This window comes from Taudactylus pleione, unplaced genomic scaffold (genome assembly GCF_031769625.1).
Source record: "Taudactylus pleione unplaced genomic scaffold, aTauple2 ptg000053l, whole genome shotgun sequence".
Classification (NCBI taxonomy): Eukaryota; Metazoa; Chordata; class Amphibia; order Anura; family Myobatrachidae; genus Taudactylus; species Taudactylus pleione.
Window position 1 is genome coordinate 20,270,633 of NW_028284455.1, and position 16,468 is coordinate 20,287,100.

General features: G+C 41.9%; 1 protein-coding gene and 1 pseudogene across 3 annotated transcripts in view; both read left to right on the forward strand.

Moving 5' to 3' along the window:
• The window catches only part of RARB (retinoic acid receptor beta), a 941,440-nt gene that overhangs the window by 509,721 nt on the left and 415,251 nt on the right, over positions 1 to 16,468 (forward strand). The window lies entirely within an intron of this gene.
• On the forward strand, positions 579 to 697 carry LOC148535296 (5S ribosomal RNA; annotated as a pseudogene).

A 16,468-nucleotide genomic window follows, 5' to 3' on the forward strand; every position in this document is an offset into this window, starting at 1 on the left:
TTGTGCTCTGCTATTTCGTGGATTAATATTGACATAACAGACCTTGTGGATCAGAAGGAACTCTATGTACAGGGATTTGTGTCATTGAAATCCTTTTGCTGTATCAACTCTGCTAAATAAACTGCCTCATTAGCAGTAGTATTTGAATTGCTATGAGCACAGTATCCATAGCATCTCTACATAGTTGATGCAATTAACTACTCTCATGTATTCAAATATTCTTACATATACAATTGGACTTATAGAGATTCTTTGGTACAGTTAATATAAATATTAATTATTGTCTTAACCCTATTTGATCTCTGCTGATCCAATGTACAGCCTTATGTGGGGCTCAATCACACTACTAACTTGTCTTATATGTGTGATAGTACACTATCATTTTGACATGTATGTGATATTATTTGACTGGTAAAAAGTTGTGATGAATACTTTGTGGAACAATTAAGGTACGCTTATGCAATACTTTCTTTGTAATGTGTAATTTTTAACAAAGTGGACTCTTTCAAAGAGACAGTCCTAGAAACCACCTTGCTTTGTGTTTACCTGGGCATTCACACTTTCCAGAGTGATTACACACCTACAGCAAAACCATACTGGATGTACCCAATCTCGATTGATCTTGGAAGCTATACAGCATTGGGCCTGGTTAGTACTTGGATGTGAGACCACCTTGGAATACCAGGTACTGTAGGTTCATATACAAGGAGGTGGATTGGGAAAAAGTGGTAATACAGCAAAGTATCTATATAATTTTGTTTCCACACACTCATCTGGTTTGGATAATTAGCAAATCACATCGTTAATATACTATTAGGGTTAAAAGGGTACCTATCTTTCTATATAAGACTTACATCAATTTGATATGATATACAGATCAATCTCATAAGTCGCAGGAGATATGGTACCCACATCCAAATATTTTAGCCATTTCATAAATTATTACCATTAAATCATTTAAAAAATATATTTTTTGTGATACTAATTTTTTTGTGTAGCACAGGTCCCTTTGTAATTTTAATTGTGTTTATTAAAAGTTATATTTTAATTTTATACTTCATACTAAATGTTTAATTAAAAGTGCCCCAACAACAAGCCCTACTTTTCTTCTTTTTTGTGGGTTACACTTCCTCTTCCTGCCACTGTTTTGTGCCACTGTGTGCTTTACTTTGTGCTGAGAAAGAAAATAACACTGTGCAGGTGTTGTTCTGCGCCTTCCAAAACCCTGCATTGTCCATGGACTGCAATAAGATCCCTGCTGCCCATACACACACTGCAGAGGTGAGCACTGCTCACAGTAGCACAGTTGGCAGCTATATGGGCCTTGCAGCTCAGGTTTCCCACAACTACTGGTTGTTATAGGCAACTTTGTATTATTACCCTCTTTTTCACGCTGGACCCCAATGGCAAGGGCAATCATTTAGATATGACAATATTTTGTGAGCAACCACACTGATACTGCCCTCTTAACACATTGCTCACCTGTCTAATAGTATCAAGCCACAAATTGTTTGTATTCAAACTGTCCAGAGCCGGTACAGGGATCAGCAGACAAGGGTTAGGCAAAGCAATTCACGACACACAGTAGCGGTAATAGCAGAGAATGATGTAAGCAAGCAGAGGATAGGTAACAAGTCAAGTCTGTACACAGTATTAATACAGTAACGGAGCAGGCAAGCGAGTAGTCAAGAAGTAAGAAAATTAGAAGCCAATGTTCATTCAAACTTCACAGGGTGCGCACAAATGCAGATTCACAGAATTATCACCTAGCACTGACTGCTAGGTATGCTAAGGGGCGTAATTCTGATCACAGAAGTTAGTTGGTAGCACATGTGCTGATACTTTCAAACAGTGCTGGGAGTTGTGCAGCCTTCCCACCCTGCAAACAATGTTTTCAATAGCCTGAGAGCCATATCGACCAGCCAAATTGGTGAAGTAAGTGGCACAAACTTTAAATGAATCCTGAGATAGTTCAGCACATATCACTGGTTGTGACTCCGGTATTCTTACTAACTAGACGCTAATACTAATGTCTTCACACTATGCTTGCTGTATATATATATATACATACAGTCAGGTGCAGATTTAATTTGAGTGTAAAAAGTGGGAGGCACATATAGAAACCGTTGTAATTCCTGCACCGTTCACCTGATTTGGATGTAATTACCCTCAAATTAAATCTGAAAGTCTGCAGTTAAAGCACATCTTGTTTGTTTCATTTCAAAGCCATTGTGGTGGTGAATAGAGGCCAAAATATGAAAATTCTGTCAATGTCCCAATATTTATGCACCTGACTGTATATAATTTATTTTATATATATATTTTTGTAAGTATGTTTTGAAAGGTTAACACTAAATATTATTACAGTAAATTCTAAGTGCAAAACAGTCATAGTATGCGGGGAAAATACTATTCTTCGTTATTTAGTTTTAATGGGAAGAGAAAGATGTTAATAGACATGATATATTAAATTGTTTTTAGAAGTATAAAATAATAAACCATGTACTTATCAGCTATGTTTGTCTCCTTTAATACTCGCATGGATTTAATGATACGTAATATAAACTTACTTAACCTATTTTTGTATGTGTAAGTGATATAGTAATATGGATGCATTGATAAATACATGTGCAAGTTCAAACAGTACATCATTCCTATGGGTCTAGGAAGGCCATGATGCGTAACAGTGTTTTGTGGAGAATTCTATCTGGCCGGTTATCTGCTATTTCAGTGTAGAACTGTACAATTCTTACAGTACAAATGGAACTGGAATGAAAAGATACTGTCATTTCATTAGGTCATTCTTGAAATTTCAAGAAAACATCCATCAAGCAAGAGAGAGAAAATGTACATGTCATGTTTTCATTTGCGGCAGCTGCACACCTTGTTGGAACATCCTGTATAAATAAATGATCAAATACTCACTTTCTCTTCTCCAAAACACAATGAACCGTCTCCAGTTTCATTTATCTTTCTGGTACTGAACACTAAAAAAACAGAGGCAAAATGTTTAGTCAGTAACATAGCTGACCCCCAGTCTAATCTATGCCCCAAAGTATAATTTCACATGTACAGATTTTAGAAAATATTTGATAACAAATACATTTGATAACATAATAAATATATCAATATATAAAATGCTAAATTACATTTGTTAGTGTCATTGTTTGCATTATCAAGGCATGGCTATTAGAACTAGTGAGAGTTTTCTAACTCCACTTTCAACACGTTGTTTATACCGTACATAGACATGGTAACCATGTTGCCTGGGATAAGCTAGTACTCAATACGCAAGCATCATGTTCTTTGTGAATTGATAGACTGTGTTCTTACTTAGAAATATTTTTACAGCTTGATAGGGAATATAGGCCCTCATTCAGACCGACTCGCGAGCAGCTGTCCACTCGCAAGTGGGTCGATGGTCCCCACTGCGCATGCGCACGACGGAGGGAGCTCCATCGTGCGCATGCGCGAGACCCGACGAGCTAAGGACTTTCCTTCGCTCGGAGTGTCTCATCAAAGGGGGCGTGCTGTCGATGGTGACTGGCAGCACGCCCCCTTTGGTGGGCGTGCCGGGGGCGTGCCTGCCAGACGGAGGCGTTCCCAAGGGAACGCCTACCGTCTGAAGCCGGCCCCACTGACATCACTAGTGATGTCAGTGGGAGTGATTTTGGCTCTGATAGAGCCAAAATCACTCCTGGCCTTGCGGTTGAAAAACCCAACCGCAGGCTTTTGCTCGCAGTTTCGATGGTCGCGATGGTCAAGACCATCGCGACCATCATTCTGCACACTCGTATATGCTGTGGGTGGTGACCCACAGCTATACGAGCGTCCAGGAGGAAGCTCCATATTAATGGAGGTGGGCCCTGATTCAGAGCGAGCGCTCTGGTCAGAGCGTCTGGCTCTGAATCAGGGCCATAGATTGTAAGCTCCACTGGGACAGGGACTGATGTGAATTGGCAAATATTCTTTGTTAAGCACTGTGGAATATGTGTGCGCTATATAATAACTGGTAATAAATAAATAAAGTTGTTGCTTCCGCTTGGTCTATAGGTACATAATACAGATACATAGTGCATCTAACATGATAAAAGTAAATATCACAAATATCACAGTAGAGTCACAAAATAACTTCTATAACTTCAAAGTGCTCATCAGTATATCATTCCATGATGTTCCATCTCATATTTCAAATACTCCAAAGCATTTGAAGTGTACACTGTTTTTCTCTGGGTCTTATCTTTAAAAAAAAACAGACACAGTTTTCCAATGTAGCTTAAAGAAATTAATATGAAAATGCCATAGTGTAGTATTTAAAAAAAAAAACCAGTCATTTAATTAAATCAATTTATAAAATACCCTTACATATAACCAGAATAGAAGAATGTGTCTGATTTCTGCTAGAAGAAATCAGGCAATGGAGGAACTAACCACCGATCAATACGTCCACAGCCCAGTAAGGGAAACAATGGACCTCATTCAGAGCCGGACGCTATTTGCGCTCGCTCGTTCAGTAAAAAGGGGTGGCTATTCAAATGAACCGTTCGCTCCTTGCGGTCTGTTCACGCCTTTAGGTCTGAACGAGTGAACCAAACATGCGGTCTTTTTTTGGAACACTAAGCCCCCTGGCCGCTCGCATCCTACGTCATGTCCGCTATTTATTAGATTAATCGAGTACATCGACCAGCGTATGAACTGCTCGCTATTCTTGTGGTTGGTTTTTCCTACCGCAATCTTGCGAGCAGTTCTGACTATAAAATAACCAAGTGACGTGGTCAATGACGCTGCTGTATTAATTATGCACACCCATAAAATGCCCGTTTTGACCTTTAAGCACGCCTGCGTTCGGATCTCCACTCCCCGTTTTCAAGCACCTTCCCCTGTTACCACCCACATACGCCTCCTCTTGTCACTCAAAATAGCAGGCATTCGCTATTTAGCGAACAAACGATTTTCGTCCGCACTGACTGGTTCGCGCATGCGTATTACGATCCGTACGCATGCGCAGTTGTGCGAACATCGCTCGGAACGAACGAGCGGCCGCTTACGAGCGGCTCTGAATCAGGCCCAATGTCACCAGGAGCAACACCTACGCATTTCATTCAATTAGGACTTCCTCAGGGAATATCTGTTTATTATATATAACATATATCATCATTACATTTTGTGAAGGCGGGGTTACAAAAAAAGAAAAGGGTTGGGGATTGTAGGGAGAGAGATGCAACACAATTCCTCAGAAGAAACTTGCATCTCCATATTAAAGGTAGCATTTGATAGCAAAAGTGTCAGTGGAAGACTTATAAAGAATGGTGCAGCCTATGGGCCCGCAGTGCCCTGAAATTTATAATCCAAAAGCAGAAAGGCAGAGGTGCACCATAAATATTGAGCTAAGGCAACTATATTTTTAGAATCAGAGTTGCTAATGTTGCAGTCTATGCATTTCATCACTGTAGGATCAGCCACATGGATTCCTTGATCAAATACAGGGATGAGGAGGGCCACTACATTAAGTGGCATTTACGATATTACCATTAAATTTTTTGGGATATATTTTGGGGTGTTTGGAATAAGTTTCGGAGCTAGTGAATATGAGAGTGAGCTGGGCATAAGTATCTTTACAATGTTATACCTCCAAACAGCTGCTAGTTTCGGACAGGACCAGAAACCATGTTGCATGTATAAATCATGAGAATGTTGTATATGCAAAATCTAAACTGCAGTATTACATGTCCCTGTAAATTTAAGTTAATTATTTTGAGCATGTTTCGCTAGTTAAATAATAAATAAAATGCACAAATGTGTTGGTATTGGAAAAAAAAAAAAAACCTTTTGTTTCCCCAAGTAATGTACAAAGAAATACATTGAAAATCAGAGCAGTTCTAGATGTTCAAATAATATTTTTGTCTTTTGGTGTCTGGTAATGTGAATGACTCCCACCATGGTTTTTACTGTTTCTAGCAAGCTAAGGCCTTTGCTCTCCTGAATCATGAAATTAATAATTACACTTTGAAACACCAACTCTACACCTTTGTTTATAGACATATCTAGTTATTAACAATTTAAGTGAAAACAAGCAAAACATCCTATTTGCATATATTTGGTATGTTTCCTCTTGATAATGAAAAAACATAAAAATCGAATCTATTACTATATGCTACCAAGGGTTGGGTATGAAATCCCGGCGGTTCATATCCCGACGCCAGAAGCCCAAACAATAAAGATGCCAACAGGGGCAGTAAGTAGCCTAATCCTACCCCTCTACCCCCCGTAACACTCCATTAGTGGTGCCTAACCCTAACTTACCCCCGGTGGTGCCTGACGCTAGCCTCCCCCTTTCCGCACCCTAAAGCTAACCCTCCCCGGGGGGGTGCCTAACCCAGTGTACAATCGGGAAGCCGGCTGCCTTAATACCGGCAGCCAGCTTCCCAACTGTCATATCCCCGCGATGGTGAAATTCCGGACGTCTATATCTAGACGCCTGTCATTTCCCCGACGCCGGGAGACAGGCGCCTGGCATCCCAATCGAAGGGATGCCGGGTACCACTAGCGCACAGCCACAGGGGGGGAGGGTTAGGTTTAGGGCACCCGGGGGGGACTTAGGGCCAGGGGCTAGGGTTAGGCAGCGGGGAAGTGGGGGCTTAGGGTTAGGCACTTAGAGGGGGGATTATTGTTAGGCACAGGGGGGGAGGTTAGGGTTAGGCAACCCTAAGGAGGGTTAGGGTTAGGAGGGTTAGGTTAGTAGATACTTACCTTAGGACGATCGGGATTTCCAGCGCTGTGGGGCTTCCGCTGCTGGGCTCTGCTGGTTTGTTGGGCTGCCGCTGCCGGGATTCAAACTCCCGGCCATGCGGCAGCCGGGATATCATACCGATTCTGCCTAACCCCTCCTTCGTAGCCTACCCTCATCCCTCCCCGGGGGGTGCCTAACATTAATCTCCCTCTGGGGTCCCTAAAACTAACCCTCCCTCCGTAGCTAACACCTTACAGGACCCCCACTTACCTTTGTTCAGGATGCCGGCTGTCAGGACTTCGGCGGCGGAATAAAGATATGTAGGTTTCGGGATTTTGACACCTATCTTTAGTCCCGGATGGCCTTCTAACAACGGATTTCCGACCGCCAGATTCCCGGCCGCCGGTAAATTAACTACATCCTGCTACCAAAAAGGCTCTTTATGTCCTGAGTAACTTCCACTTGGGTACATAAAACAAGTAAAAAGTTTAATATTTGTTTTATTAAGTCATAGTATTGTATTTTTGGTGTGATTAACAAAGGTATAAAATACTTTGTCATGATGGACTAAAGGCTTTATCTTTTTTAGATTGTTTGATTGATTCATATACAATCTTGATTCAGATAAGAGACTGGAATAATAATAATGATAATATCCTCCTCTAGGCTGCCTGTTCCCAGTGGTATGTTTATAACACACGGTTATCGGTGAAGAAATATCACGTAATTGAGTAAGGATTTGCATAACCAGATATGTCAGGTTATAAAAACAAAAAGCAGTTTATTATCAAAGAACAAAACATAGATAGAAATAGTCTATTGGTGCAGCAATACTCAACTTATATGTGGGCAAGTATGTCCTTAATGTCTTCATTCATGGGAGGTTTGCTTCATATCTATGATGGATTGTCATACTTGCAGACATCTAAGCACAGGTACATGTCGTCCCACTGACTTACAGGAATCCCCCATTCTTCCTTCCAACAGGTACTCTTCCTACTCTTCCCCCTTGACCAGACTCTTCATATACTCTCTCTCTCTTGCTGACCATGCTATTCTGTGTCTATCTCACACTGACCAATCTTGGCATGTGGTTTGCTCACACCATATAAGGTACTTCTATTACCGACTGTTTCTTATGAGATCACTGCACGTAGGTCCCGTAATGTCCTGTTTGACCTAACAGTTGCCCATTCTCTAAAAATAAACATGAAGAAATACGGCATGGTACATTTGCTGCATAAGACATGTAGAAATTAACTTATTAAACCTATGGTAACACTGCCTAGAAATGACGATCCATCTTTGCAGGCTTCTACTCCTTATATTTTAAGTTCACACCCAATTGTCCTCTTGGTAAATAGAAGTGGTTAACATACTTGTTTAATTAATTTTAGCACAATATAAATGTACTCGCAAATCCCAACTGCTAGAGCCATTGTGCACATGATGCGATAGTGTGGAGTGCTATCATGCAATACCTCCTTTTGAAAACTGATGATTATTTTCCTAAATGTACTATTTCATCACTTCTGATAGAGAATGCATATAACCAACTAAACCCGTTGGCGTGATGTTCATTTACAAAAATGACACTCTTTCTGTTTTTGTTTTCCGTTTGCTTCTGTGGCTGTTATGCTGAAGAGCAAGCACGTAGGGAGCCTTCATCAGGGAGAAGCAGAGTTGCAAAATTCTAAATTGGCAAATTGCACTGACATTATCTAATGGTAACCACAAGTTTTATGCTGTTAGCTAAATTAGCAGTCTGTTATGCTGATATACTTAAAATAACTAGGTTAAATATGTTATGTTGTTTTTACAGGATGAGAAGAAAGTTCTAGCTCATATAATTCTGTATCAGCAAGGCACATAAAGTCACTTTTAAATTGGTCTACATTGTCCAGCAGCAATAACATATGTTTTCTCATCGTCCCCTGACATAAAACATAAAGACAGGAAGCCAACTACACAAACAATAAAATGCATTTAGCCCAGATTTACTTCTGTGAAATGTAACAGTCTGGGTGGCCATAACTCTACATTATGCAGTATTATGCTTGTATCAACAGGATTAACAGACACCTCGGGGAAGAGAAGAACAATTCTCTAAGCAAAAATATAGAAATGAGCAGCTTTCAAGCAGATGTACAGTAATGCGTTTCACCTCTGCTGGTCAGAAAACAAATTTCTCCTCGTTCAAGCTTAGAACAAAAGCACCTGGGAGGGATCTGCCGCTCACAGTCCCGGCAATTTAGCAGTTAGTGTGACAAATTACTGGTGTCTATATGGCAAATACAAATAATAAAAATACACATAATGTACCTCTCTCATTTCCCCCACCCCCCGGTTATGAGAAATGCCCATGGTGATCAGGCAGCTCTGGGTGATGTTCTATCGTCTACAAGAGTAAGTATCTACTGAAGCATATAATTGACAATATTTTAGAGAAGTGCTGTTCTTTCAGGTAATTGATGTGTATTAGGGCTATGTTTTGGCTGCAGCAAAAGCTATGTCATTATGCACATAATATTCAGTTTTTTTTAATAGCAATGTTATTAAATGTACTTATTGCTTACCAGCGGTGGCTCCTTACCTGTATGGCTGCGGGGATCTGTAATTGTATGCATGCACAGGATCTCAATCCCGCACATTCACACAAATTGGCAAACTGGCCGGCTTCTATGGACTGCATTGACTGCAGCCCATAGAAGCTGGTAAGGGCTGCCATTATAGCAGGAGAGCGTCTTCCCATGGAAAGCGCTCTCTGCTATCACAGTCCGGACTGGCAGTCCCGGGGGGGTTAAAACATCTTCCCCCCTAGACTGCCTTTTCGGCTGTGATTAGCATGGAGCGCTCCCAATGGAAAGTCACTGCCACTGCTAGACAGTCCCTGCGGGTGTCGGATTTTATCGGGGGCTGCAGTGCCTAGATATAATCCGCCACTAGTCAGGCAGTCATTTTGTGGGCTTAACCAATATTAACGACTAATACTTTTTGCAGCGTATTTCAATATAGATACACAAAGTGTAATTTATGAACTACTTATTAATGTCATACTTGCCTACTTTTAATTTTTCCTCCACGGGAGAAGCCCAGGAAGGACAAGCAGATGGGTGGCAATGCGGGCTGGGGCCTTATGGTTTGTGTCATTAAGCCATGCCCCTCACGGGCAAATTGCCAATTATAGCACATAATTTAATAGGGGTGAGGCCAAATGAAACGATTCTTGAAGAATCAAGTTATTAAACCCCCATCCCCTACTCGGGGACCCCTGATCTCAGTAGAAATTCTCCCCATTCTACCCACTGGGCAGGAATGCAGGAAAAGTGGCTACTCTACTGGGGGTGCGGGGGTTTACCCAAAAAATCGGGAGCCTCCTGCGACTTCTGGGAGAGTAGGCATGTATGACATGTGCATGTTCTCTATTTCAGTAATCTAGATTAAGTCATAGTAATCAATCTGGTTTTTAGAACATATGTGAGAATTATCCATTTAAGTAGTGAACCGAGGGGGACACAGTACTTTCATTCCCTGCTTAGCTGTAACCAATGCTATAGAAAACTGGTCAAACCTCTTTTAGATTGAAAAGCACTAGCATTGGCCACAAGAAGATCACATGTCAGTGCCTTCATTACTGTGTCAGTGGCTTGATTACAGTTTCCCATGGCTGGGTCCCAACCAGAATCAAAGTGATAAAACATATCACATAAGGCATTTCAATCTAGGGACGGCCAATCACCGGTTCTGTATAGATATTCCAAATCGATACGGAATCAGTTTGTGTATAGCAAAAAAGAATATATGTATTCAGAAGAGAACACAATATTTCTGAATGACGATGTATTAGACTGTGTATTCGCAGTAGTAATATTCAACAGCTATGGGGCTGATGTTTGTGGGAAATAGCAGCTGAATGGCACTTAAAGATCTGTCAAATCTAGAATCAAGCCGTCTGATATGTCGCCCAGTATTGCATTAAAACGTATGGGAATATTGATGTTTCAGAGACATCGGGAATTGATTTTCCAAATTACGTCACACTCTCTTCATCCCTTCCTACCAGACCACAAGGATTACACAATGAGCAATGGAGTCCTAAGAACGAAGTATCTGGGAACAGTCATGTGAATGAGGAGAGTATTATGTGTTAAGAATGGAAGTTGTAATCTGTGTTCCAATTATTATTATAATTTATTTATATGGCGCCACAAGTGTTCCGCAGCGCCTTACAAAGTATATAAACAAATAAGTAACCAGTGACTTACAATACAATACAAAGCAGGACATGGACATGTATAATAAACATTGCTATATTAGCGACCTTTACGCCCACATAAGCAGCCGAGTGTTAGTTGCCCTAGTGGGAAGTAAGAGATAAATTAAATTACAGTTCAAATGAATAACAACTTGTCTGTAATACTGTACTATGATGTCTGGAATGATTCTATAGTAGTTTATGGTTCAGTAACTTGTGTTATGACATGCAGCAATGCAGAATATGGTTGTGATTTATTTTGGGTACACTACGTTTGGGGGCTTTTTTAAGATGGGTGTGTGTGTGCATGCGAGTTCTGAAGTAGACTAGTGGTTCAGTGTTCAGTGCATCGTTTCACACTTTTTACAACAATGTCCAAGTCCTGGGTTTATTGCCAGGACATTCTTTCACTTGTGGTTCTTCAAGTGCCGGCTTGAGAGGGCTAACTGGGACCTGTAGTGCACTAGTAAAGAAGAATATTATATCTGTATTTTACTATAAATTATTTAGCCACACCCATTGCACAACTCAGGATGTATTTCTCGCAACTACATTCCATGTGTTCTACCCTGCTATAGTAGGCTCTGGGCGCGCTGGCGCGATCCTGACCCTGGTTGCAGGGACAGTGTTCGTGAGTGTGCGGCACAGTGCGGCGCGACACAGAGAGATCCCCGCTGTCGGCTCTAGCTGGACGTCCCCGGATCGAAAGAAGAATCCTCCCGGGCAACGCGCACACGGACTGATAAAAGGTACTGTGTAATAAGACTAACGGGACGCCGTTAGATCTTTTTTCCAGACACTATCTTTACACAAGTTTCTTCATAAACCGTCATCAGAAGACTACAGGTGGTAACACGGCATATGTGACTCTTTTAATCATCCCTTACCTTACAAGTGTTTCATATATCAATTTTTCACACTTCGTTAGTTGCTGGGTAACACTATCGATATTATTGTTTCATTTTTTATATATGCTGACCAAACAGGACTTTGGTCCCTGTGCAATCATATTTTTTTGATTAATTAGCACTTCTTGACAGTTATTGATAATAAATTACATAAACTACATTAACCCTGTACTCATTTTCCACGGTTTAATTGACATACTTCCATTAGTTTAGGTTGAGCGCAGCCCCTGGTTATCTTTTTCCTATTACTGCTATAATACCACCAGCCCTGCCTAGTAATGCCTAGTGCTAGTAATGGAAAAATTGAGGGGAGGGGATTGGGGCGGAGAGGATGTCGGGACTGGACAATGGGACATCCCATACAATACCAGCCTAGGCATAAGCGCAAGTGCTGGTTAGGCTGCTTTATTTATCTCGAAGACATACAAAGCCAGGCGCGATAACTGCATTACCAGCTATTTGGCAACTTGGAGCCTCATCTATTGTTTAGCAAGTTATTCTGGTGCATTTTTGGCAAATTAGAACTCGTTGGCCATTACATCTGGTCAGTTGCATGTTCGAGATTCAAAAAACTATTGCAGAAATTGATTCACGCATATTTTTTGTGAGTTAGCATCTACACATACATCGACTTGAAACTTGCCAGAAAGTCCTAATATAGAGACTAATATATTCCCACCGTAAAGTCTGTTTAATGTTTTGTTACAGACTGAATGTCACATTATTCAACCATTAGGTGTTTGATTGGGTGTATCAAATGCCTTATCTTTTTTACATTCATATAAAAAATTCTCTAATGGTGCATACACAAGGTCAGACTTGTCAGATCATCGATTTTGTTGAACGATAACAATGAACCATTGAACAATTTCATCAATGATTTGAACGATTTTATGAACAATTGAACAATTTCTGACAGTATTAAAATGAGTGAAATCGTCCAAATCTTACAGTCGATGTCAGATATCGTTATCTGACATGCGGGAACGCACATCGTTGGTCGATGCATGCCCCACATGTCAAAGATATGAACGATTTTTACAATCATTGTCGTTCAGATCTTTAACAAAATCTGACCGTGTGTATGCATCATAAAGTGTACCTATGTTTTTGAACATGTCTGATATATATATATATATATTTGTTTTAAATTTCTTATTTATCGCCCGTTTCCAATGATCTGTGTAACAATTGGCCAAGATCAGTTCTTTTTTTCCGATGAAAAATGGTACAAGTACTCCGTTAAAATTACAGCATGGTTAAGGTATTCTGACGGTCAGAATACAGACAGTGGCATCCCAACAGATTTTGGTAAAAATTTTAACCCAAATCTTAACCCTAACCCACCCCTCCCGCAGCTTAACCCTAACCCACCCCTCCCGCAGCATAACCATTACTCACCCCTCCCGCAGCGTAACCCTAATCCTCCCGCAGTTTAACCCTGACCCTCCCCTCCCGCAGCCTAACCCTGACACACCCCTCCCGCAGCTTAACCCTAACCCTGTCCTCCTGCAGCCTAAACCTAAATCTCCCGATGTAATTGCACTTTTTCTTTATAAATATCCCGATGCACATCAAAAATAGTTTTAGGTGAAGAGCCACTTTAAGTAAGAGAAGAGATGAAAAGCTGCTGTGTTCCAATGGTAATAATGTACTTCTGTGATCCAAAATAAGACAACTGGTGATATATATAATTGGATTACAGAGGTACTGTGTGAGCACTGCTGGCATCGGTAATTGTGTATAGGCATCAGTAATGAAGAGAGTAACCTTAATTATCTGTTTACCTCACATTTTATTTCCTTCTTAATTAAACTGAAGTAAACACTGTGAGGAAAACATTTAAAAAAAAACAAAAAACTTTGCACTGGATTTTGTTTATTCCCTTAAAAACAGACAAAGCAAATGTGTTTATTGTGTTTAAAGCTGTTCAGTATAAGAATTACCATTAACCACGTTCATCCAGTCCTAAAAATATACTTAATTGTCATTTATTAAGGTTAATTGTAGTGTACCTTGCAGAAAGCTTACTAATTAGTGTGCCTTGTTTCATATAATAGAAGCTTGAAATCCGACATATTCATAATTTCCTTTTGTGACTTCTGAACCAGAGCTTGCTGATACATACTATTAGGTGATTTGGTGACTCAAAGAATATGTATTTATATAAATATATTCCAGATTTATTGCTACAAAAGGGCAGCAGGGATGGTGTAAGCATTACTCTCTCCCAGAGGTATTTGATTCGACTCTCACCGTGGCCGTAACTGTGTGGAGTTTGTATATTCTCCCTGTGGTTGTGGTTTCCTCCAAGTACTCTGGTTTCCTCCCATATTCCAAAAATATACTGGTCGGTAAATTGGCTCCTCAAAGAAATGAACCATTGTGTGTAGCTGGGGGCATTGTAAGCTCCACGGGGGCAGGGACTGATGTGAATAGTCAAATATTCTCTGTAAAGTGCTGCTGACTGTGGCCCTGATTCAGAGCCGGATGCTCTGACAGAGCGCTCGCTCTGCATCAGGGCCGTCCCTCCTTCATTGTGAACACCCACAGCTATAGCGAGCAGCCATGATGATGGTAGCGATGGTCATGACCATCGCGACCATCGGGCTTGCGACGAGACCCTGCGGTAGGGTCTCACTGCCGCAAGCCCAGGAGTGCTTTTGGCTCTATCAGAGCCAAAAGCACTCCCACTGACATCACTAGTGATGTTAGTGGGGCCGTCCCCAGACGGTAGGCGTTCCCATGGGAACGCCTCCGTCTGGGCAGCCACGCCCCCGGCACGCCCAGCAAAGGGGGTGTGCTGTCAATCACCATCCGACAGCACACCCCCTTTGGTGCGAGACCCATAATGACGGTTTGGCCGTCGTTATTCGGGTCTCGCGCATGCGCACGACGGAGCCACCTCCGTCGTGCGCATGCGCACTTGGGCACCATCGACCCGCTTGCGAGCGCTCGCGAGCGGGTCTGAATCAGACCCTGTGTGTGCACTATATAAAAACCAGTAATAATATTACTTTTATCTTCACATGTGTTTGCCGTAGATGGTTGCCTGATGCTATTGCCATATATATGTGCTAATTAAACAAGATCCACTTACTTTTGACCCATGAATCCATGTTAATATGAAAACTAACAAGAAAGGTAGTGTAACATGTAGTGTGCTTGGTGGGGAAAGTAGATCCATGGTGTACGCCTTAATGGCAGTGACCACAAAAACAAATGGATACCTTCTTGAAAGCAAGATATTTTGCAACATTTCTAGAGCAGCATGATCAGTGCAGTGGTTAATATTATAACCTAACAGCCCTGATGTCGAGAGTTACATTTCTGGACAAAGAACTATATGTGGAGTTTGTATGTTCTCTCTGAGTTTCCGTGGATTTCCTCCAGGTGCTTATACTGGTAGGTTCATTGACTACTGACAAAATGTTAACCCTAGTGTGTATGTGTCCATATGATAGGGAGCATGGGGTGTAAGCTCCACTGGGGCAGGGACGGATGTGAAGTACTGAAAGTTCTGCAGAATTTGTGTACGCTATGTATAAATAGTTATTTATATAACATACACACTTTTCTTTTTTCATGTAACACAGGAATGGCTTGTATCCTTTGGAAGTATCCCACCAGAAATTGCATTTCTAGTTACCAAATGTCCATTCCAGGTCACCTGTTTGTACTCCTTATACCCCTTTTACACCAGAGCTAAAACCCGGGTTATTACAGGGTTAATCCAGGTAGCTCCTTGGTGTAAAAGGGGACAGGGTTGTGACCCGGCAATCCAACCAAGGTAACTTGCACGGTTTAACACGGGAATAACCTGTGAAACCCTTTAGTGTAAACAGCGCGATCCGGGTCAAGGTGGCCTGGAGCGCGCCGCATCCCTGCCGAATGGTGAACTTCAGTGGCGCTTGGAGATGACGTCATCTCCAAGTGTCCACTTCCACGCCGGTATGAACGGTGCCGACTCGGGAATTTCCTGGTTCGGCGCCGGCTAAATTCCTGATGCGGTTTGGAACCCTGGGCCCGATTCAGACCCACTCGCTAGGAAGTTTTCGCACGCAGACTGCCGATGTTTGCATTGTGCGCATGCGTACGCATCGCAGTGCGCGTGCGCGAACCAGTCTGAGCGATCGCGAAGCGTTCACTCGCTGCGCATAGACAGCCTGGCTGTATGAGTAACAGGACAAGCCGTTTGTGGGTGGTGACAGGGGTTGGTCTATGAATACGGGGGAGTGGTGTTGCGAACGCAGGCGTGCCTGAGCGTCTTTATTCCGTTTCAGAGGCGTGCATAATTAAGACGCAGCATCATAGTACACGTCACTTGGCTGATTTTTACACTGAAGTGCTTGCGGTAGGGTATGGTCAACCTCAAGTTCTGCGTATACATCCGATGTTACCGATGGTTGCATACACTTCCTGGAGATGACGTGCGCAAGTGGACATCTTAAGATAGGCTGGTGGGCGTCTGCATACAGAGCGACTGCACGCCAAGACAAAGTGGACGTGCTAATGCCTTGCCGTGAGATCGCCTGCCTTGCCGTATTTGCATACACTGGCTGCGTGTGAACGCAT